The sequence below is a fragment of the Lepidochelys kempii genome, chromosome 1, assembly GCF_965140285.1.
Source record: "Lepidochelys kempii isolate rLepKem1 chromosome 1, rLepKem1.hap1, whole genome shotgun sequence".
Lineage (NCBI taxonomy): Eukaryota > Metazoa > Chordata > Testudines > Cheloniidae > Lepidochelys > Lepidochelys kempii.
Genome location: NC_136380.1, coordinates 194,662,028 through 194,688,256, shown reverse-complemented (window position 1 = coordinate 194,688,256; position 26,229 = coordinate 194,662,028).

Below are 26,229 nucleotides of genomic sequence, written 5' to 3'. Positions count from 1 at the left end.
TCTGAGAGCCGCTGGTTAATCTATAGATAGATTGAATAAATGAATGGGGATAAATGTTGGAGAAATTGTAATGAAAGAGTAGATTTTATGTATTTATGGTGGATATGTCCTGTCATTTAGAGTATTGGGATGCAATTTGTAACCAAATATCACAAATTGTTGGATATTTATTACCAAGTGATCCTTTTGTAATCCTCCTGGGGTTTAAATACTTAGATGTTTGATCACCTTTTATTTAGTTATCAGACAAAGTGCATTCGCCTGCACACAAAAAAACACCTGTCCAATGTTTTTGGTGGGGCGGGGGGGAATATTAACACTTTGTTAGACGTGCCTGGTCTGTTAAATATGTGTAATCACAGTTTCACTCCATTACATAAAATCACTAGAAATGACATGTCGTGGGTAGTGTATAGTGGCTCACTCAGTAACACCCTGTTAAATAGAAATTCAGTGATAATATTTGTCAAGGTTCCTTCCCCACTCTGAACTATAGGGTACAGATGTGGGGACCTGCATGAAAGACCCCCTAAGCTTTTCTTACCAGCTTAGGTTAAAAACTTCCTCAAGGTACAAACGTTGCCTTGTCCTTGAACCCTATGCTGCCACCACCAAGCATGTTAAACAAAGAACAGGAAAAGAGCCCACTTGGAGACATCTTCCCCCCAAAATAGCCCCCCAAGCCCTACACCCCCTTTCCTGGGGAAGGCTTGATAAAAATCCTCACCAATTTGCATAGGTGAACACAGACCCAAACCCTTGGATCTTAAGAACAATGAAAAAGCAATCAGGTTCTTAAAAGAAGAATTTTAATTAAAGAAAAAGTAAAAGAATCACCTCTGTAAAATCAGGATGGTAAATACCTTACAGGGTAATCAGATTCAAAACACAGAGAATCCCTCTAGGCAAAACCTTAAGTTACAAAAAGATACAAAAACAGGAATATACATTCCATTCAGCACAACCTATTTTACCAGCCATTTAACAAAAGGAAATCTAACACATTTCTAGCTAGATTACTTACTAATTTAACAGAAGTTCTGAGGAGTTATTGTGGCACCTTAGAGACTAACCAATTTATTTGAGCATAAGCTTTCGTGAGCTACAGCTCACTTCATCGGATGCATACTGTGGAAAGTGTAGAAGATCTTATTATACACACAAAGCATGAAAAAATACCTCCTCCCACCCCACTCTCCTGCTGGTAATAGCTTATCTAAAGTGATCACTCTCCTTACAATGTGTATGATAATCAAGTTGGGCCATTTCCAGCACAAATCCAGGGTTTAACAAGAACGTCTGGGGGGAGAGGTAGGAAAAAACAAGGGGAAATAGGTTACCTTGCATAATGACTTAGCCACTCCCAGTCTCTATTCAAGCCTAAGTTAATTGTATCTAATTTGCAAATGAATTCCAATTCAACAGTCTCTCACTGGAGTCTGGATTTGAAGTTTTTTTGTTCTAATATCTCAACTTTCATGTCTGTAATCGCGTGACCAGAGAGATTGAAGTGTTCTCCGACTGGTTTATGAATGTTATAATTCTTGACATCTGATTTGTGTCCATTTATTCTTTTACATAGAGACTGTTCAGTTTGACCAATGTACATGGCAGAAGGGCATTGCTGGCACATGATGGCATATATCACATTGGTGGATGTGCAGGTGAACGAGCCTCTGATAGTGTGGCTGATGTGATTAGGCCCTATGATGGTGTCCCCTGAATAGATATGTTGACACAGTTGGCAACAGGCTTTGTTGCAAGGATAGGTTCCTGGGTTAGTGGTTCTGTTGTGTGGTGTGTGGTTGCTGGTGAGTATTTGCTTCAGGTTGGGGGGCTGTCTGTAAGCAAGGACTGGCCTGTCTCCCAAGATCTGTGAGATTGATGGGTCATCCTTCAGGATAGGTTGTAGATCCTTGATGATGCGTTGAAGAGGTTTTAGTTGGAGGCTGAAGGTGATGGCTAGTGGCGTTCTGTTATTTTCTTTGTTGGGCCTGTCCACATACCACACAACAGAGCCACTAACCCAGGAACCTATCCTTGCAACAAAGCCCGTTGCCAACTGTGCCCACATATCTATTCAGGGGACACCATCACAGTGCCTAATAACATCAGCCACACTATCAGAGGCTTGTTCACCTGCACATCCACCAATGTGATATATGCCATCATCTCCAGCGAGAGACTGTTGAATTGAAATTCATTTGCAAATTAGATACAATTAACTTAGGCTTGAATAGAGACTGGGAGTGGCTAAGTCATTATGCAAGGTAACCTATTTCCCCTTGTTTTTTCCTACCCCTCCCCCCAGACGTTCTTGTTAAACCCTGGATTTGGCTGGAAATGGCCCAACTTGATTATCATACACATTGTAAGGAGAGTGATCACTTTAGATAAGCTATTACCAGCAGGAGAGTGGGGTGGGAGGAGGTATTTTTTCATGCTTTGTGTGTATAATAAGATCTTCTACACTTTCCACAGTATGCATCCGATGAAGTGAGCTGTAGCTCACGAAAGCTTATGCTCAAATAAATTGGTTAGTCTCTAAGGTGCCACAAGTACTCCTTTTTTTTTTTTTTTTTTTTGCGAATACAGACTAACACGGCTGTTACTCTGAAACCTGAGGAGTTATGAAGAGCATTCCTGATATGTTCCCGGCAAAAGCATCACCCAGACAGACAGACCCTTTGTTTCCCCCATCCCCCCAGCTTTGAAAGTAACTTGTCTCCTCACTGGTCATTTTGGTTAGGTGCCAGCAAGGTTATCTTAGCTTCTTAACCCTTTTCAGCTGAAAGGGTTCTGCCTCTGGCCAGGAGGGATTTTATAGTTCTGCGTACAGAAAGGTGGTTACTCTTCCCTTCATATTTATGACAATATTCTTGCATAATGTATTCTCTAAACAAAAGTTCTCTGTTGTAATGATTGTTGCACTGTCTCAGACATTTACATCTCAATGATTTCCCTATTAAAATGTCTTAACTAAAGAAATAGTTTAAAAAATAGGTAAAGAAATGCAGTAGTAGGAATTCTACACATCCCTTTGGCAGTATGAGAATTCGGAGAGTGAAATACTTGCCCTATTGAAATTGGTCGGAGTTTAGCCATTGGGTAAAATCTTGATTGCACTGAAATCAGCATCCTTATGGAACATCAGAGTTTCCATACTGTATCAGACCAGTGATCAGTTCCATTCAGTATCTTGTCTATGGCACTGACCATTTGTAGATACTTCAGAGGAAGGTACAAGAATCCCTGAAATAGACAATCATGGAGTAACCTGCACACATAAGAAGTTTCTTCTTAACCCCATGCATTTAGCAGTTGGCTTATGCTGTGAAGCATAAAGGTTTATACCCCAGATATATTTCAGAGTAGCAGCCCTGATATAATTTTTTATCTTTTCTAATGAAACTATGGATATTTTCATTATACATATAAATGTATAATACTACTTTGAACATTGCTAAGCTCTTGGACTCAATTACATTTCATGACAGCAAGTTCCATGGGTGTAATTATGCATTGTGTATAAAATTATTTCCTCTTAACAGTGTTAAATGTACTGTCTTTCAATTTAATTAGATATGCCCTTACTTCAATAAGAAAAAGGGCAAATAGTATAACTGGTTTAAAAAAAATGGAATTTCAAAACTGTTCTATTTTCCAGGGTTTGAAATGGACTATTTTCAACTGTTTGCTAAAGTTTCCATGATATTTCAACAATTATTTTAATAAAATGTTTTTGAATAATGTTCAAAAATGTATAAAGCATATTTTTGACAGTATTTCAATAAGTTTTGATTTTTATTAAATGTTTATGTGGAATTTTCATGGAAAAACAAAAAATTTCAAATATGACCATTTTTTGTGAAAATTTCCATGTTCAAAAAGAGGCCATTTTGCTTCTGAAAAACTTTTCAGCTGGTTCTGGGAAATAGGAGGCTGTGATTTCCTTTCTTAGACTATTCATTATTATATATACCTCTATCATATACCCTGTCATTCATCTCAGATAAAAAAAATTTCCAAAGCACCAAAATGATTTAATAATATATAATGCTTCTTGGATATAGGTCTCAAAGCACAAAGTGAAGGAAGGTACTATCATTATCTTCATTTTACAGATGGGGAAACTGAGCTGTGGGGAAGAAAGTGACTTTCCCAAGACTACCGCTGGGGCCAGTAGCAAAGCCAGGAAAAAGACTTTAAGGCCAGAAGGGACTATCATGATCATCTATTCTGATCTCTTGCACATTGCAGGCCACTGAACTTCACCTACCCACTCCTGTAATAGACGCCTAACCTCTGGCTGAGTTACTGAAGTCCTCAATTCATGATTTTAAGACTTCACGTTACAGAGAAGCCACCACTTATGCTAGTTTAAACCTGCAAGTGACCCGTGCCCCATGCTGCAGAGGAAGGTGAAAAATGCCCAGGGTGTCTGCCAATCTGACCTAGGGGAAAATTCCTTTCTGACCCCAAATATCGCAATCAGTTAGACCCTGAGCATGAGGGCAAGACTCACCAGCCAGACATGTGGGAAAGAATTCTCTTTAGTAATTCAGAGCCCTCTCCATCTAGTGCAGGGGTCTCAAACATGCGGCCCGTGGGCCGGGTTATTTTCTGTGGCCCGCCAACTCCCCGCGGCCCCCCCACAGTGTTTACCTAGAGCAGCTCCGGCCTGGCGTGCACCGGGGGCAGGGCAGGCCCCCTGCCTGCCTGCCCTACCCCCGCGCCACTCCAGGAAGCGGCTGGGACCTTGGTGGGGGGAGCACAGGGGTCTGTGTGTTGCCCTGGCCGTGCCTCCAGGTACCTCCGCCAAAGCTCCCGTTGGCTGCGGTTCACCGTTCCTGCCCCTGGTGTGCACCGGGCCGAGCCCGCCCGCAAACCCCACCTGCAGCCGAACCCCCTGCCTCACCCCGCACCCCTCCTGCACTCCGACCCCTGCCCTGAGCCCCCTGCCGCATCCCGCAGCTCTCCTGCACCCCTTGGGAGCAGGGAAGGGGCAGAGTTGGGTTGGGGATTTCAGGGAAGGGGTTGGAATGGGGACAGGGAAGGGATGGGAAGAGGTGGGGCAGGGGCGGGGCCTCATGGAAGGCGTGGAGTGGGGGCGGGGCCAGGGCAGCGGGGGAGGGGTCAGTGATGAGGCCCTCTGGCCAATGTACTGGTCCTCATGTGGCCTTCATGGTCATTTGAGTTTGAGACCCCTGATCTAGTGTCTCATCACCGGCCATTGGAGATATTTGGTGCTAGCAATCGCAGATCGGCTATATGCCATTATAGGCAGTCTCATCATACCATCCCCTCCGTACATTTATTAAGATCAATCTTGAAGCTAGTTAGTTTTTTATCAACAAGTTTAGACTTGAAATTAGATGGCTAGTTTATATCCATCTTGTAGCCACATTGGTGCCTACCTTAAATAACTCCTCTCCCTCCCTGTTATTTATCTCGCTGATGTGTATATATAAGGAGCAGTCATATTTCTTCTCAGCCTTCTTTTGGTTAGGCTAAATGAGACAAGCTATTTGAGTTTCCTCTTGTAAGGTAGTTTTTCCATTCCTTGGATCATCTTACTACTCCTTCTCTGCACCTGTTCCAGTTTGAATTCATGTGTCTTAAACTTGGGAGACCAGAGTCGCACACACAGTATTCCAGATGCGGTCTTACCAGTACCTTGTATAATGGTACTAACACTTCCCTGTCTCTACTGGAAAGAGCTCACCTGATGCATCCAAGGACTGCTTTAGCTTTTTTCATGGCCGCAACACATTGGTGGCTCATAGTCATCCTGTGATCAACCAATATACCCAGGTTTCTCCTCCTCTGCCACTTCCAACTGATAAATCTCCAGCTTATAGCAAAATTTCTTGTTGTTAGTCCCTATTACTTCAGTTTTCAAGATTGTCCAGAATTTCTTGGATGATATTCCAGGCCTCCTCCATATTGGCAATAGCTCCCAACTTGGTTTCCTCTGCAAATTTTATTAGCACACACCCACTTTTTGTGCCAAGGTCATTAATAAAAATGTTAAATAAGATGGATCCCAAGACCAAGCCCTAAGAAACTCCACTAGTAACTTTCCTACAGCCTGACAGTTTGCCTTTCAGTATGACCTGTTGTAGTTTCCCCTTTTAACCAGTTCCTTATCCATATTTCAATTCTCATATTAATCCCCATCATCTTGGGGTATCCTGAGTCCCAGGCCAGGGCTCCATCCACAGTGCTCACCTAGGACTTAAAGGCATAAATCTCATTCTAAATCATGGGCCTTAGACACTTAAACTCCTAAGTGCCTTTTTAAAAATGGAATTTACTTTCCTAAGCCAGTCACTTAAATGCTTTTGAAAACTTTGCTCCTCCACCCAAAACGACGTCACTGTTCTTCATGCCATTTATTTAAGTGGCAAGTTTATCGCAGGCCCAATGGCCATAGAAATGTCTATACATAAGTAAATTCTCATTTTCCAGACTATGGACTGCAGAACCAGGTCCTTAGGCTTTAAAAAGTGAGGTAACACTCTCTGACACAAAAGGAGAGCTACAAATGCTGCTTCCATTGAATATGGTTTTCTTGCTTACTTGCACTTTAATCATTTTATTACTATTATTGTCCAGAATAGGGGACAAAATCGCATAAAAGAAATGTGGAGTTGCCCCCTGTATAATCAGAACTTCCTTCCTATTTATCTGTTTTAAAGGAAGTTTAGTTCCAAATATCCATTCTGCAAAAGCTTTTAAAGGTCTCAAAACTGTAACAGTAAGTTGCCCTCATTTAAGGTGACCTGCAGTGGACCCCATTTGCCAAATATAAAGATGCTAATTATTTTATGCATAGGCCTTAACATGATTACAGCTAGCAGCGGCATTGTTATTTGTTGTTATAGCAATATGAATTAAATTATACTTGTGCCAGCATAATTAAGATATCATGCCAGTAACCTGTGGTGCTATTTTAGTGTGCCATTATAGAAACATGATAAAAATGACACTTACTTTAGCTTACTTTTTTTAAAGGCTGATCTCCTGATGAATTTGGGTTTTCATGATCAAGTATGTAGGTGACGTTTCCTTCAAATTTAATTCCCACAGTTGACTTCCCTGTCCCAGTGATACTATTCTAATAAATAAAAATTGATTTAAAAAAATTGAAACTAAAGTTGCAAAACCAAAATATTTGTCATGTCCCTTGTCTTATAAACTGAATGCATTCACACAGTTACAACTGCTATGCCCCTGAAGTTCTCAGCCAGATCAAATTAATGAACTGTAAGCCTGCTGCTACTGATTAATTGACAAATGTTAGGACAATGGACCCTAAAATTTACCACAGCCAGAGTAATAAATTAACACCAATGAGTTCCACAGGAAAAAGAGCTCTTGACGAATAGTACTCTGTCTGTGGCCCCTGACAATGTAGTTCCAAAAACCATCAGCAAAGATGGGCCCAGAGTCTTAAGTGAAGTGAGAGGATTAGGGTTATGGTTGGGGTTAGGGTCTCTCTCACCAATAGAAGTTGGTCCAGTAAAAAATATTTCCTCACCCACCTTGTCTCTGTAAGAGGATTCAGGCAGTTTCTTGGTTTATGGAATCCTAAATAATGTAAGGACTTTATGGTATATAACATACCACGCAAGCTGTATCTGGAACCAAATAGGTAGAGCACATGGCACTGGTACAATATCCTCTCCTGGCAACTCACCCCATATAAGAGCTAAGCCAATTCCCACTGAAGTCAATGGGAGTCTTCTCTAAATTTTCAGGCCCCAGTTGAAGCTTTTTTTTTTTTTTTTTAAGGTAACCCCAGGTAGTGCACTGCAATAATCCTAGCCTGATGGTGACTTAAGCATGGATCACAATGGTGAGGTCTATATCCAAGTGAAAGATCACTGGCAATCCTTACATTAAAGTCGCTATATGGGTCACTGCAGCTGCCTGAGAATCCAAAAACAGATCCCGAGACTAGAGACTGTGTCTGTGAAGGACAGGCATGTATCTCTTCCTGTGTCCTCTTAACCTGGCATAATATCCCTATCTAGCCCACCATAAATGTACTTGGGAAATGGCAAAAGTGTGCTCGTCTGATTAGCTATCACTCTCCTCACTCTTTCCCCAGATAGAGGAAAGGAGATGGAGGGCAAATAAAGGAAAGAATGGGGTTTTAAAAGGATAGCTGGCTGCTATGCCCTGAGGGTTGTAAAATGACCTACAATCTTCCCATCAACCCAGGATAATATTAACAAGAAGCAGCAGCAGCACAGTCCTGGAGCTGGGAAAGGGACGGTTTAAGTAATGCTAGGAGCAGGGCAAGCCTCATAACGTCAGCCAAGAGCCACAGTAGCAGTGCAGTGGAGTGGAAAGCATGGGGGGAGAGGAATCCCCCATGTTTATATAGCTCGACCCACTTTATCAACTAGCCACAGGCCAACACCCCCATCACCTACACAAACCGCTGCCTAGCTTTTGAAAGTTAAATAGCTGTCACATACGACAGAGTAGAGAGCTGTCCTTTCTGAGCTGAAGATTCTTGTTGCTAACTTCTTGATGGAAGATTCCAGAATAATCAGGAGCTGAACACCTACTTCATGCCCCTCCTGCGATGAGGCATCAAGAATGCCACCGGGCAACATTTTTATCATTATTATTTGGATTGCAATCATGTCTATGGGCCACAGCCCCTTTGTGTTCAGCACAGTATATTAGAAAAGCAAGACACTGGTGTCAGAAGAAGGTACAATATCAATAATAAATGGTATGTAATCTATTATGCATAGTTTGGGAGCTTAGACATTCAAAGGCTTTGCCCACGCTAGTACTTTTGTCGGTAAAACTTTTGTCAGCCAGGCTGTGAAAAAACACCCCCCTGACCAATGTAAGTTTCACCAACAGAAGCACATCTCCCACCAATATAGCTACCGCCACTCACCAGGGGGTGGTTTAATTATGTCAGCAGGAGAACTCTCTCCCCTTGGCACAGAGCGGCTACACAAGAGACCTTGCAGTGGCATAGCTACAGCGGTACACCTGAACTGCTGTAAGGTCTGTAGCCTGAACATAGCCTCGGTGTCCTGAAGAGAGGAAAGCTGTTTTCATTTTTCACTGCAACTCCACGATATTCAATAGTTTTAATAATTAATTAATCATTCATATGATTGGGTAGCATAATCCAAAAGTGCATTAGTCCCTTTAGGACCATGGTAGTACTGACATAGCAGTATTGGTAATTAGTGAGTTTGTGGTCCAGGTGCCACATCCTACCAGAATCCACCCTGAATAGCAGAAGATGTGGGATTTTAGTGCCCCAATTCAGCAAGATACTTAACAAAGTGCTTAATTTAGTCCATTTAGGCACATGAGTTGAAGTCAATCGGTTACCCACGTACTTAAAGCTGCGCATGCGCTCAGGTCATTTGTTGAATCAGGGACTAAGGTTATTAGTGTGTTTTTAATTTTCCGCCACTTTGTATAATTGTATTTAACTTATTTATTTAGAAGCTAGAGATAAGACCAATGCTAGCATATACACTAGGCATCAAGAGTTAAACATCTAGTTACACTTGCTGTCCAGCGATCTGCTTGACAGAACAACTTTTAATATCTGAAAAGATGGCATCCTGGTTAATAACAAATTGTTAGAGGCATATGATGAGATCAGGATGATTTTAAAATGGAAAATAGTTAAACTATCAAAGACTCGGGGTGAAATCCCAGCCCCATTGGTGTAAATGACAAAAATCCCGTTGACTTCAATGAGCCCAGGATTTCATCCTCAAAGGTCTAGAGGATAGCAAAAAAAAAAAAAAAAATTATCCCAGCTTTTTTACCATGTCTCTATAATAGGTGAAGAACAAGAAACGTTAAGTTAACGGCCAGCACGTTTCAAACAGATATTTACTTCACAGAGATTCCAATCACCCTGTGAGATTAACTGCCTCCAAATCAATCATCAAGAAAGGATACTTTTACAAACATTAAATATCATCTACAGTTGTGCATGTTTTTAAAATATGTTGAATTAAATCTCATGTTCCAGAGCATAAACTTTCAACCATATGGCTCAAAAGAACTTTTTTCCCATACTAAACCCATGCTCAGGACTGCATCAGTGCCAAGGTGAATTATTGAGAGGTGGAAGGTTACTTCTACTGAAGGATCAGGCTTGGGCTAATGCCAGAAGTAAGGTTACCAGACTATGGGCATGATCCAAAGCCCACGGAAGTCAATGGGAGCCTATCCGTTGATATCACTGGGCTTTGGATCAGGCTTTAAATGAACCCGTGGGTTGATCTGGATACAAACATTTATGCATCGTAAAGTGACTTGTATGTGTGCATCCTTTTCTTTCTCCCTTCCCTTCTCTTTCCACATCCTCTGTCCACCACTGTGCTTCAGGATGGAATGCAGGCCTGTTCAAGAGAGTGTGACCATGTCCTGTCATGTGGGACACATCAAGAAGCTATGCCCCTGTACTGCTACACAAGCATGAGAATTTCTCAGGTTGCCTAAAAAATAACTACATCTGGTTGAAAATTGGGAACAATTTTTTCACACAGCTTTCATGGTTGTTGAACCTTAATTAGCTTTTTTATCAAAATTTGCAAGATTTTCAACCACCTCTATGAAAATATTATTTATACTATCATTCCATTGAAGCCCAATGCAGTGACAACAGGGATTTTGGCACAGATATCTGGGCACAGTAGTGGAAGGAGTGCTCCCTTAGTGTCAGCCAATTGCAATGACTTCATTGCATCTTAATTCAATCTGTGACTATGACTCTTAATATAGATTTTTTTTTACATGAGATTGAATACTATTCTTGTGAAGGCACTGCTTCTTGGAACATTTCAATGAGTTTATTATAAAAGCACTCATGCAATTGCAGAGGGGGGAAGCTATTTTAGGACTCTAAACTGAACTCTTGATATTTAGTATAGAACAGCCTTATGAATCTTCAGGGTGTTTTGGGTTTGTTTTTTTTTAAGAAATCAGGTTGCAATAAGAATAAATGCATCAAATATAATTCTGTAATATTAAATGTCTGAATGTACAATGGCTAGTAAAGACAGCACATTCTAAATATGACTGTATGAACTTATGAAACAGGTTTTCAAAAGTAAAGCTGACACTGCAGGGCAGAGAGTAGATACAACTGACTAATTTACTGAGCTAACATGACACAAAATATAAAGAGAGGGTACATACATACAATATTATGATTTCATTTTTACACTGGCAATGCACTTTATCTGAAGGAAATTGAACAAAAATAGTTCATTATTTCCTCAAAGGTCTCTTGATGATAGTGCAGTCTAAATGCCACTGAAGTTAGTACAGCTGAATTCTCTGGGTATTTTAAAATAGTTTGACTTTTGCTATCCCTTTCTGAGTTTGAGATGAGTTATTTACCTGTAATTCTTGCTCTCTCACTGTATTCGTGGTTCTCGCTCATCACCATAGATAGGATCTGTTCATCTACCCGAGTCAAGGATCAGAATGTTCCTTGGCTATTAAATTATCTCGCCACTAGATGGTATATATCTCTGCTGGTCAGAGAGAGAGGGTGTCTTCCATCTATAATAACTCTATGTACACATAGCTGTTTGGTACATGTTGGCAGCATAGATTCATGGTCTTAATTAGGGATAGAATTCAGGATCATATGTGTGCAGGTTTCAAAACCACTCACCATTGGCCTAACTGCTCCCACTAAAGTTAATGGTAAAACTGAGTATTTTTGAAAATCCCATCTTCTATATTTAAAACATAGGCCTTTACTGCTTGAGTTAAAGAAGAATCTCCAGTAGTTATAATGACATTTGGACACTTATCCTATGTTGCCCTCCCATTTGGGGGGGTAACATAGTAACACACCCTTGCGCAGGCCTGACATTCCATCTAATAGAAAACTACAGGCCATTCTCTCTCTACTCTCCCTCTCCCTTACGTTCCTCACACACATACATTCCTCTTTGACCAAATGCTTGATAGAGAAAATATATAAAATGATCAATATTTTCCAACAACACAGAGTAAGATGGATGGGAAAGATCAGAGTGATGAGCCACAGTAAATAAACACTGAGGTCAGGGCAGAAAAAAGACCATATGTGCATTGTAAAAGTGATAATGTGAACGTGCACTGAGATACTAGGAAGAATGGAGTATCTAACTCAGCCATGTAATCTATACAGGAGGACATGTGACAGCTGTGTGAGCAAAACGACATGGAAACAAAAATTACACTTATTTGAACCTAGTGTAACCCTTCTGCCCATCAGAGTTGGCAGCAACAAGGGCCGGGTTCAATATCTAGGGGATACATTCCAATAACACAATGCAAACCGGCTCGAGCCCCCACCCAGTGACCTGGGACAAATATATACCACCCCCGCTGGGCTCCTCCAAGAGGCAATACTTCCCCTCTCGCAAGCACATAGTCTGAGTGTAGCAAAAAACCTTTTAATAACAGAGAGAAACAATGTGGCATTATGTTGGGGAAACACCACCAACAGGATTCATAACACAACCCATGAGCAAAAAAAAAAGGGGCATGCCCCTTTCCCTTTGGTTCTTGAGTCCAGCAACCCCAAATCACCCAAAGTCCCAAAAGTCCAATGACCCAAAAGTCTCTGTCCCTGGTCAGGGCAGCCCCAGAGTTCGAAAGTTTATCTGCGGAGCTTTACCTCCCAACCTGGATGGAGATAGGACGAGGGTAAGAGGCACCTTACATGATCTGAAGCTGACCGCCCCACAGCTCCATAGGCCTCCGCTCCGCCAGCCGCCCCACGAACTCCTTCGCTCAGCTCTGCTCCGCTTTGCGGCCCACAAGCAGCTCCCGCCATCCCACGAACTGCCCCACCAGCCGGTCCACAAACTGCTCCACGTCCCACCAGCAGCTCCCACCGTCCTATGAACTGCTCCACCAGCCTGTCCACAAGGCACTCCAGCCATCCCGCAAACTGCTCCACAATATATCTTCAGGCTCCCCTACTACTTAACACAATGCTCAGTGATTTCAGCTCTGAGTCAGTTCAGCTCTTTGGTGAATTCAGCTTGTAGTAGGAGAGCCTCAGTGCTAGTGCACTTTAGCCCAAAGCGAGCTCAGCAGCCTGTAACTAGACTCCTAATGAAATCAAAATTAGCTCTGATATTCCACAGTGGAGAGAGGAGGAAGTGCAATTAGCATGTAAGGCCCTCACCAAGGGGCCCATGCCACCAAGTATTAATACTTATCCCCAGCCTCTCTCAATTCACAGAGTTTTGGAACCCATGACCCTTGCCTAGCGAGTGCCACTTAGTTGATGGTGAGTCCCTCCATCATAACAAAAGGCCACGTACAGTTCCAAGCACAGTTCCCATAATCAGGGTAATAACAATTTATTCTTCCTGCCCCAATAACAGAGACACTGGGGATCCCACAGCAGCCAAAGTGACCATTTGGGCAGCTATGGCCTCATTCTAGGCGGGGTGCCTATGCAAATGAGATCGGCCCCTGAAGTCCTTTTCCACAACTTGCCACACCTCACCACCAGATGTCAGGGTGGAGCTCATCCTGACACTGCTTACACTAGTAACAAATAATATCTAACAATACTCTTCACATCCCCAAAATATCAGCAACTGCATACTAAGAAATGAATCATGCATACGTTGGGAAAAGATCTCACATCACACATTTATGGGTACAGCAGCCTCTGAGTTACGAACACCTCAGGAATGGAAGTTGTTTGTAACTCTGAACAAAATGCTATGATTGTTCCTTCAAAAGTTTACAACTGATCATTGACAGCTTTGAAACTTTACTATGCAGAAGAAAAATGCTGCTTTTAACCATCGTAATTCAAATTAAACAAGCACAGAAACAGTGTTCTTACCTTGTCAAATTTTCTTTTTTAAAAAAAATTTCCCTGTACTTTTTTAGTAATTTATGTTTAACACAGTATTGTTCTGTACGGTATTTTCTTTCTCCCCCCCCTCCCCCCAGTCTCTGCTGCTGCCTGATCTCGTACTTCTGGTTCCAAAAGGAGGTGTGCAGTTGACTGGTCAGTTCAGTCACTCTGGTGTTCATAACTCTGAGGTTCTACTATATGTCCATCCTCTTGTATCACATCTGCACAGTTTCCCATTACCTCTCCATGTCTATCATTTTTAGCCAAAGGAGTCCATGTCCTCATGGTGGTGACATGAAATATGCATACATTATTAAAGTTGTGTGTTACTGTGTGAGATCTTGGAGGCAGTGTCATCTGGAGGAATGAACACAAGTTGGTATTCAAGGAGTCCTGAGTGATAATCCTGCCTCTGAATTTACTTGTGAGATTTCAGATGAATCATTTAATCTCTGTGCTTCAGTTTCCCTACCTGTGAAATAGTTCACTAAGTATTCTCTCTATCTCACAGGACTGTTGCGAAGATTGATTTAGTTAATGGCTGCACCCTGCTTAGAAAGTGATACATTGTGTATTATGAAGATCCACTCAGAATCACCTTTTCAAGAAGATAAAGGTCCTCTGATATTTTGTGTCAGATTGTAGATTGTTTTTAGAGGTCAAATGGTAAAGCATAAATGTAGAACATGCAGTCTTTTATAAATACATAGGAATTATCTAATTAGAACAGACTAATTATGTATCTAATCCAGCACCATACCTTAGGCATTGGTCCTTGCAGGGTGCTTCAAAAGAAAAGGAAGAAGGAAAAGAAAGGTAGAAGGTAAAGGCCTGGGTAGAGACCGTCGAATCGTGGAAGTCAACGAATGGCTACGCAGGTGGTGTCCGAGAGAAGGCTTTGGATTTTTTGACCATGGGATGGTGTTCCAAGAAGGAGGAGTGCTAGGCAGAAACAGGCTCCACCTAACGAAGAGAGGGAAGAGCATCTTTGGAAGCAGGCTGGCTAACCTAGTGAGGAGGGCTTTAAACTAGGTTCACCGGGGGAAGGAGACCAAAGCCCTGAGGTAAGTGGGGACGTGGGATACCAGGAGGAAGCACGAACAGGAGAACGCGAAAGGGGAGGGATCCTGCCTCATACTAAGAAAGCAGGACAAACAGCAAGTTATCTCAAGTGCCTATACACAAATGCAAGAAGCCTGGGAAACAAGCAGGGAGAACTGGAAGTCCTGGCACAGCCAAGGAATTATGATGTGATTGGAATAACAGAGACTTGGTGGGATAACTCACATGACTGGAGTACTGTAATGGATGGACATAAACTGTTCAGGAAGGACAGGCAGGGCAGAAAAGGTGGGGGAGTTGCATTGTATGTAAGAGAGCAGTGTGACTGCTCAGAGCTCTGGTATGAAACTGCAGAAAAACCTGAGAGTCTCTGGATTAAGTTTAGAAGCATGAGCAACAAGGGTGATGTCGTGGTGGGAGTCTGCTATAGATCACCGGATCAGGGGGATGAGGTGGACGAGGCTTTCTTCCGGCAACTAACAGAAGTTACTAGATCGCAGGCCCTGGTTCTCATGGGAGACGTCAATCACCCTGATATCTGCTGGGAGAGCAATACAGCGGTGCACAGACAATCCAGGACGTTTTTGGAAAGTATAGGGTGCAAGTGCTGGAGGAACCAACTAGGGGCAGAGCTCTTCTTGACCGGCTGCTCACAAACCGGGAAGAATTAGTAGGGGAAGCCAAAGTGGATGGGAACCTGGGAGGCAGTGACCATGAGGTGGTCGAGTTCAGGATCCTGACACACGGAAGAAAGGAGAGCAGCAGAATACGGACCCTGGACTTCAGACAAGCAGATTTTGACAACCTCAGGGAACTGATGGGCAGGATCCCTTGGGAGAATAACATGAGGGGGAAAGAAGTCCAGGAGAGCTGGCTGTATTTTAAAAAATCCTTATTGAGGTTACAGGGACAAACCATCCCGATGTGTAGAAAGAATAGTAAATATGGCAGGCGACCAGCTTGGCTTAACAGAGAAATCCTTGCTGATCTTAAACACAAAAAAGAATCTTACAAGAAGTGGAAGATTGGACAGATGACCAGGGAAGAGTATAAAAATATTGCTCGGGTATGCAGGAGTGAAATCAGGAAGGCCAAATCACACCTGGAGGTGCAGCTAGCAAGAGATGTTAAGAGTAAAAAGAAGGGTTTCTTCAGGTATGTTAGCAACAAGAAGAAAGTCAAGGAAAGTATGGTCCCCTTACTGAATGAGGGAGGTAACCTAGTGACAGAGAATGTGGAGAAAGCTAATGTACTCAATGCTTTTTTGCCTCTGTCTTCACGAACAAGGTCAGCTCCCAGACTGCTGCACTGGGCAGTACAGCATGGGGAGGAGGTGACCAGCCCTCTGTTAAGAAAGAAATGGTTCGGGACTATTTAGAAAAGCTGGACGAGCACAAGTCCCTGGGGCCGGATGCGCTGTACCTGAGTGCTAAAGGAGTTGGCGGATGTGATTGCAGAGCCATTGGTTATTGTCTTTGAAAACTCATGGTGATTGGGGGAGGTCCCGGACGACTGGAAGAAGGCTAATGTAGTGTCCATCTTTAAAAAAGGGAAGAAGGAGGATCCGGGGAACTACAGGCCAGTCAGCCTCACCTCAGTCCCTGGAAAAATCCTGGAGCAGGTCCTCAAGGAATCAATTCTGAAGCACTTAGAGGAGAGGAAAGTGATCAGGAACAGTCAGCATGGATTCACCAAGGGCAAGTCATGCCTGACTAATCTAATTGCCTTCTATGACGAGATAACTGGCTCTGTGGATGAGGGGAAAGCAGTGGACATGTTGTTCCTTGACTTTAGCAAAGCTTTTGACACGGTCTCCCACAGTATTCTTGCCAGCAAGTTAAAGAAGTATGGGCTGGATGAATGGATGATAAAGTGGATAGAAAGCTGGCTAGATTGTTAGGCTCAACGGGTAGTGATCAATGGCTCCATGTCTAGCTGGTGGCCGGTATCAAGTGGAGTGGCCCAAGGGTCGGTCCTGGGGCTGGTTTTGTTCAATATCTTCATAAATGTTCTGGAGGATGGTGTGGATTGCACCCTCAGCAAGTTTGCAGATGACACTAAACTGGGAGGAGAGGTAGATATGCTGGAGGGTAGGGATAGGATACAGAGGGACCTAGACAAATTAGAGGATTGGGCCAAAAGAAATCTGATGAGGTTCAACAAGGACAAGTGCAGAGTCCTGCACTTAGGACGGAAGAATCCCATGCACCGCTCCAGACTAGGGACCGAATGCCTCAGCAGCAGTTCTGCAGAAAAGGACCTAGGGGTTACAGTGGATGAGAAGCTGGATATGAGTCAACAGTGTGCCCTTGTTGCCAAGAAGGCCAATGGCATTTTGGGATGTATAAGTAGGGGCATTGCCAGCAGATCGAGGGACGTGATCGTTCCCCTCTATTTGACATTGGTGAGGCCTCATCTGGAGTACTGTGTCCAGTTTTGGGCCCCACACTACAAGAAGGATGTGGAAAAATTGGAAAGAGTCCAGCGGAGGGCGACAAAAATGATTAGGGGACTGGAACACATGACTTATGAGGAGAGGCTGAGGGAACCTGGATTGTTTAGTCTGCGGAAGAGAAGAATGACGGGGGATTTGATAGCTGCTTTCAACTACCTGAAAGGGGGTTCCAAAGAGGATGGATCTAGACTGTTCTCAGTGGTAGCAGATGACAGAATGAGGAGTAATGGTCTCAAGTTGCAGTGGGGGAGGTTTAGGTTGGATATTAGGAAAAACTTTTTCACTAGGAGGGTGGTGAAACACTGGGATGCGTTACCTAGGGAGGTGGTGGAATCTCCTTCCTTAGAAGCTTTTAAGGTCAGGCTTGACAGAGCCCTGGCTGGGACGATTTAGTTGGGGATTGGGCCTGCTTTGAGCAGGGGGTTGGACTAGATGACCTCCTGAGGTCCCTTCCAACCCTGATATTCTCTGATTCTATGAAAAGGATTACAAATCCCTCATAACTCCATCAGTCAGGTGGGCAATATTAGACCATGGGGAGAACAGACATTTCTGACCTCACCTGTCACTCATTTTATGCCAAGCAAGAGGATTATAACAAGTAACCTTGGAACTGTAACAGCAAATGTGAATCTTCATATCCATAGCCTATCATGTTCTATATTTTAATACAGAACAATCTGGTTTCTGAGACTTCCCTGACATTTTCAAAAGTATCTAAATCTATGACAAGAAAGTCCACTGTCTCCAACATGAGTTCCTAAACACAGCTGGCAAATAATGGATTTTTCAATTTGTTGGCAATTTCAAAAAGTTGGGAGGGGAAATTTAGGTCACATTGACAATAAATTTATTTTTGAAATCTTAGGCGAACCAAAACATTTAAAGAAAATGAATTTTGGATCAAACAAAACAATTTTTCAATTTAACCATTTTTAAACTTTTTTTTATTTTTTAAATAAAATTGAAGAAAAGTTTGAGAAGTCATATCGAACTGAAAAATTTAAAGTTTTTTGTTTTGAAATGATGAAATGAGATGTTTTGATTTTTTTTGTTTCAATTTTTTTTGTTTTCAAAACAATTTGGCAAAATCCACTCAAACTTGGAAATCATTGTGGTGTTGCAGAATCTGCATTTTTTTTTTTTTGCCAGAAAAATGTTCCAGCCAAACAAATGTCACCCAGGTCTTCTCCGAAATCTTTTGGGAGCATTTGAAAATCTCCCCTCCTTGTGGTTATTAATATGCTACTGTCCAGACAAGATACCTACCCACTAAAGATTACAACATTTAGCAGAATCATGACTATCAAACAAGAAATAGCCTCTTCCTTCCGTTAAGTCGTTCACTCCACCTTACCACACTTCTCTGACCATTGGCTGAGTGCCCTTGTCATTTGGCATATTGAAGTTCTATGCATCCTGGGTACATCCAGAACAGTCACCTAAAATGTCCCCATAATAGATCACATGCGTGGCTATACTATGGAAATGCTTTAATTTTAGGCATAGTTGTTCATCGTTGCCTGGTTTTGGGGTAAAGGAATGTGACACTCTGAACAGAGATCAATCTAACTTGTTCAATAAGAGGAGGTGGGGGCCTGCTCTTGCACCAGTAATCTTAGAATACACATCCGATGAAGTGAGCTGTAGCTCATGAAAGCTTATGCTCAAATAAATTGGTTCGTCTCTAAGGTGCCACAAGTACTCCTTTTCTTTTTAGAACACATGGAGTCCAAATGACCTGTAACGCAATGTAACCTGTTTTGCATAACCTCAGTACAGCAGTCGGAATACAAACCTTGCCTAGAGGATCTGGGAGACATCTCTTTATTCTGCAATAATTAGAACTAAGGCTATCAAAATAAAAGCAATCAGTATCAAATAGGAGCTGCACTGAAATCAGCAGCAGCTATGTTAGACACACACAACGCATGGCACTGAGAAAAGGTATGGGTACATTACATATGGATAATAGCATGTCTCCAGGACGTCACATCCACGTTCAGTTAGTGAATTAACAATGTTAGCATCTGTTCCCACTGGGTTTACTCTCCTGAAGGAGCAGAGAAAAGGAAACTAAGAACACAAGAACCTGCATAATGAAGTCCTTAATATCAAACAGTGCACTGAACTAGAACTGTAATATTGATTTCCACAATGTCTCCCACACAGGAACAGCACTTCTGAACAGTAAAATTGGTCACTGGAGGAATGCAGTCTAAGATAATACAGCTGTTTGTAACCAGGTGACTAACTGACACAATTGATTTCCATGTTCCCATGAAGCTGGGATATTGAAATTTGATACTTGTTCTTTAAGGAGACAGCTATGTACAGGTATTTGGATTGGATCCCAAGGTATTCATAGATTCCAAGGCCATAAGTGACCATTGTGATCATCTAGTCTGATGTCCAGCATACCGCAGACCATAGTCATTCCTGAAATAATTCACAGAGCAGATCTTTCTGAAAAACATCCAGTTTTGATTTGAAAATTGCCAGTGATTGGAAAAAACACCATAACTCCTGATAAAAAATGTTAATGGTTAATTTCTCTGAGTGTTAAAAATGTACACCTTATTTCCAGTCTTAATTTGTTTAGCTTCAACTTCCAGCCATTGTTCCTGTTCTATTTTTTTCTGCTAGATTGAAGAGCCCATTATCAAATATTTGTTTCTCATGTAGGTACTTAACCACTGTAATCAAGTCACCCCTTTAATTTTCTTTTCATAAAACTAAATTGATTGAGCTTCATGAGACTGTCACTGTAAGGCCTGTTTTGTAATCCTTTAATCATTCTCATGGCTCTTCTCTGAACCCTCTCCAGTTTATCAACATCCTTCTTGAATTGTGGACACCAGAACTAGACACAGTATTCCAACAATGGTCACACCAGTGCCAAAATAACCTCTCTACTCCTACTCGAAATTCCCCCATTTATGCATCTGAGAATCATATTAGACCTTTGATCACACTGTTGCATTGGGAACTCATGTTCAGTTGATTATCCACCGTGACTCTGAAACCTTTTTCAGAGTCACTGCTTCCCAGGATAGAGTCCCCCATCCTGTAAGTATGGCCTACATTCTTTGTTCCCAGATATTTACATTTAGCCATATTATAATGTGTACTGTTTGTGCCCAGCTTGCCAGATGATTCAGATTACTCTGTATCAATGATTTTGACCTTTCCATTTGAGATCACCAAGAGGTTAGTCTTTTTTCAGTGCTTATAACTGGAATTAAGAAAAAGAAACTCCCTTGTAAGCTGCAACTTTGTAATGTGGTACACATTTGCTATGGTCCTCTAATTACAGAAAAACAAAAATTTGAAATTTGATATTTCTATCATCTGTCACTAGTCATCAGTGTGACAATTTATCTATTTTTCTATCCGTTAGTCATGAATTCTCTAAATTTTGAGAAAGTAAGGTAATCTGATGTCACCAGTTCAATTTGTTGAGCAATTTCTTGACAAAATCCCAAAGAGGAGCAAGTGCACTGTAGCACTGATGCTGATAGCCACATCTATCCAAAGGGTCTTCTGCTGCCATTTAGTAAAATACAAACGGGCAATGAGTTCTGTACTAGGAAAGCCCCATTCTGGAAGTCTCTCCTCTGCATCTCACAAATGTGAAGAAGCCTCTTAAATATATAACAACTTAAAGTTTACATCCCTGATTCAGCAAGGAACCCAAATAAATTTAAGCACATGAGTAATCTAATCTCACAACACTGGCACTGCCAGGAGCCATTCCACAATGGAAATTAGCTCACTTGGATATATATTGACTAACCTTATTCCCCTACTTCTGTGTACTTGTACGTCTGTCCTTTGACTGTGAGCTTCTCTGATTAGAGACTGAGTGTTTGGAAAGCATCTTACACATAGTGGGTGTTACCATAAATTAATAACTAATAATAAAAGGCATACTTGGGTAGGCCACCTGGGCACAAACACATTGCCAGTCTTTTTAGGGGAAATATTGGACATGAAACAGGCAGCATCTGAAAATGTGAGTGTAGCCATAATGAACCCAAAAATACCACCCTGATGATTAGCGTTCAGTTAATTGCAGAACCCACTCAATGGGACTGAGAGTTAAGATATATAAACATCCCAAGGAAGGGCTTCTTGATTACACCTCCTGCCCTTCTTTTGTTGTTAGCCACTGAGTTGATGTTAGGTCTATGGCAGGGGTTCTCAAACTGGGGGTTGGGACCCCTCAGGGGGTCACGAGGTTATTACATGGGGGGTCGCAAGCTGCCAGCTTCCACCCCAAGTGGGGGGTCGCACTCAGAGGCTTGCTGTATGAAAGTGGTCACCAGTACAAAAGTCTGAAAACCCCTGGTCTATGGGTTATAGGAAAGTTATCCATCTCTCTGCTATTGGAGATGAGTACTGGAGATTTCCCCAGAAACCTGTGGAAGCTCTCCAGAACCAGCCCTTCCTTACAGCCTAAAGCGTGGTTTTCGTGACAGTGCAGTTAATCTGCTCCCCTGCACACAAAGAGCACCCACTCTATAGGTGGATTGTAGGGGAGCAACAGCAACCAAAAATTTACTCGCCAGTTAAAAAACAAACTCTGGAAGAACGTAATGAGAGGAAAGAGATTGATGACCAGCCTAGAAAAGACTCATTTACACTCTCATGTCCATGTTTGCACAAGTAAGAAACCGAATACTACCTCTAAGGGGAAAGCTAATTTTGTAACCGTTTCTCATAGAAGGGCTTTCAGGCAGAGGTGCTGCTGAATACAAAAACTTCCATTCGTTAAAAGCCCCCTAAAATAAGCCAGGGCAAAGCAATAAATGGGAACAGATGTTGTCCTGCTTGTTCGAGCAAAGATCTTGGCAATGGAGCAGGTCTAAGCAGCGCACATGGGAAAAGCATGATTATTGATTTGTGATCAAAATTAACCAACCTGACTTGACCAAGTTAAACAGGGAAGTCTGTCCATATGCCTGACACTCAAATGTGTGTCTTTCATGTACTGTGTAAATGCTTTGTTCAGCCTGGGCTCTTTTTCCAATGGTCCATCTTACGTCCTATTTGCATTCGTGTAAATGAGAGCAGAATGTGACACTGTATGCACATGTCCTCCAGCAATTGGTTGCACTGCGAATATATTCCCATTTACTTTATACATATACACTATAAAATTTAAGATTTAGATGGATTATGAGAAAATGATTTTGTCAGTTAAAATAATGTGCTACCACGTCTTAGGAGGAAAGGCTAAGTTAATAAGTGTCTTATTGTTTACTTGTACTTTCCATCTGTCATCTCTTGTCTTATACTGTAGATTGTAAACTCCTCGAGGCAAGGACTGTGTGTTGGTTCTCTGTTTGTACAGCGCCTGGTCCTCCTATAATGGAGACCTGGTCCATGACTAGCACTACTAGGTGTAATGGTAAAACAAATAATTTATAATAACTATAGACCTTTTTCCTAAAGTACGTTCACTTATTTAAAAGTAGTGACATTCAGAAAATATTGTGCTGTTTTTGCACAAGGATCAGGTAATAGATCTTCATTTTCAGTCGTCAAACCTGCAGTCTGAGCCTGTTTTTGCCTCTTTCATTTGGCTCTATCCAGGACATAGGGTCATGACAGGTCCTAAAGACAATCGCTGAAGGAAAAGTTGGCAGCCTATGGTGATTAGTTTCATTTAATAGCCAAACTTTTTTTTGGAGTGTCTGCTAATGGGTGGCCTACAGAGTTAGCAGACTTAAGCAAAAAGAACAGGAGTACTTGTGGCACCTTAGAGACTAACAAATTTATTTGAGCATAAGCTTTCCTGAGCTACAGCCCACTTCATCAGACTTAAGCAATTAACAGAGCATATTGCCCTCTTTCGACCTAGGGTGCATGCCACACATCATGACAGCTAAGAATAACACCTTGAAGATCCCAGTGCAAAGGCAGCATTGCTTCCAGAGTGAGCCAAAAGTGATCCTCTCCCTGGCTGAGGCTGTGGGAGCTGTGTTCAATGGGAAGTAACTAGCTGTATATCTTATAGTCAGATGGGGTGTCCAGCAGCTTCTGGCACACTGTAAAGAATTGTCTGGTCTTTGCTGGCCTCATCTTGCTGAGTAAGTCCTTGTCTTGTTCCTCCTTGTAGCTACATCCATGTGCGGGATAAACAACTCATATCATGCAGGCTGACTTAATTCATTTCAAATACTAGTTGTGGATGTGACTGATTCTCTTGATTACTCCTCATTGCAGAGAAGCACATATCTTCCCCAGGACACAATTCACTGGCATGCAGGAAACCTGAATTAAGTCAGGAACTCGTGTTTCCAGTGATGCTTTTAGCACTGGGGTTGAGGGAGTCAATAAGGTCTGATTTTTTTTTTCAATGTCCCTTAGCCACTAGGAAGGAATAACTATGAAAAGACTGCTTGACTGCTAATGCCGCACTACCTGCAGGCCCTTCACTAGGTGGTCAGAAAAGTTCAAGGTGCCACCGTGATTCTCTTCAGGGGTACCCAGGATTGGGAGACACCTCAATATTACCTGCCCTTAGTGTAAAGAAGTCTTTTCTGTACCCGCTGTGGGTCAACTCCATGAAACCAACAGCTGCTGGCAGCACAACCACTATGTTCCAGGCTTCTACAGGCCTCTCTTTGTACCGGTAAAGACAGGCATGCACCAACCCACAAGCCCTCTCTGAGCATTCCCTGTAGGATTCAGCCTCTTACCCGCCGAATACTCACAGACGTACCAGGCCTGCTGGTCCCAAAAGAAGCGTACACAGCAGCTGGTAAGATTCAGCTCTGGACCAGCATTTGGCTTAACATTGCAGCACTGAGATATAGTTATAGTCAAAATAAAAATAAGTTTGTTATTGGAGATTCAAGTAATAGTGAGTGATAATATTGGAAACAAATGGCTACATATAAAACAAAATCCTAACACACTTTCTAGGGACTAAACTTAACTAACAAGTTAACCTCCTGTATAAAGAAATTTATCTCACCCAAAATCCTCTTCAGCATTTTCAGCCAAGGTTGACTGAGACCATTTTTTCATGAATGTAAATGAGCTGTCCATTTTACTTCTTAGATGCAGCCTGAAGGGGTGCTGTCTAGAAATACCCGCAAAGTTCATTGTCTTTACTTAAAGGCAGGATAACCCCCTGTGGTTTGTCTTTTCCTCTGTGCTTCTTCCCTGTTGAGTTCATCTCTCTTTGTTAACATTTGACTATGTATGTTAAATGGACCTCCATTGTGTTAGCGTACAATGCTTAAGTTCCATCCCGACAGAGGGAGATACAGTTCTTACTTCCCTTGTGGAGGAAAATCAGTTTTTCACCTTTGCTGGTGTCTACTACCTTGATACAGAGTCTAAGAACATGTTTTCAGTGTACATACATAACTTCTGACATAGTATCTGTACGCACATTTCACAATTATATTAACATCTAGAGTGAAACTGGCTTTCATTTGAAATCTCATGTGACATTGTTTGAACTAGAGTGTACACACCAGAATCAGGATGTTCCTGTAACTCCCTTGCCAGTTGGCATTAAAAGGCTTTTGGGTCACAGTCTTGCCCCACTTTTTCTAATTTTCCCCTCCACTCATCCCTCAAGCTATTCCACACTTCATGGCACTGGTGGAAGATGTGAACCTAGTTCCTTGTTTTCTCTTCCAATGCTGCAGTCATTTAACAATGCAATTTCCCCATTTTACCCTATGTCATGTACACAAATGGCCTTTTCCATGTGCCTTCAGGACACTATGGATCTGCTGAATCAAGGGGGTGGTGGAGATTTAAATTCTAGAATTAAAGGCCCTCTGATGAAAATGCTCAGCCGCAAGCAGATATTGTAATCTAAGAAGTTTTAGCTCAAGCACCGTAGTTGATCTCAGCTGCCGAAGTAGTCTATGGGGGGAGAGGTGGTTTCTGAGATACCTCACACCCAAATCATATATAGCTTTACAATGGCACATCTATGGAGTAAAAGTTCATCAGAATGTAGGAATAGGTGAATCTTTTGATTTTTACATACATATGCATGCACAGGCCTAATACCAGCCAATCACTGGCTCAGAAATAGGGATCTTGTAATTCTACAAATAGTTAAAGGTTTCCATAATTTCTAAGGAATGTCTACATTCTGAAAGGGAGAAATACCAGGCTAATCCAGATAAAGGGACTAAATTTTCCACATTATTTCAGCATCTTTTCAGGAGACTATCTGGAAAAGGCCAGATCCTGATCATCTTATTCATGGTAAATAGCACTTTTAATCCATGAGTCACAATAATACCTAGCTCTTAGTGCTTCTCATCTGTAGATCTCAAAGTACTTTCCAAAACAGAAAAGTATGTCTCCATAGTGATTAAACACCTGCAGCTGGTCTGGGTCAGCTGATACAAGGCGGGAGGCTGCCAGCACCTGGGCTCCAGCCTGAGCCTCAACTTACAGCCCGAGCCCCAGTCAGATGACTCAGGATGGTCACGGATGTGCCACACGTCTTTTATTCCAGAGTAGACGTACTCACAATCACTTTAATGGGACTACTGTTTTGAATAACAGCTTGCCGTTGGGACTAAGGGGTATACAATCTGTTCCAAAAATAATGGTGGGAAGAGTGATGAGCAGCGATTCTCTGGTTTGCCAAACTGTTCTGTGTAGTGATTAAGAAACTATCATTGCACTAAAGGGTCACCATTCTTGCCTGAGGCCTTTGGGTGCTTTTTTCATGAATGTGTTGATACTATAAGCTACTTCTTGTGCAGCCCTCCTTGCTTTTCTTCTCAATGGTTCTGTTTCCCAAATACTTACGTTTTCTTTGTTCCTTCCTCTT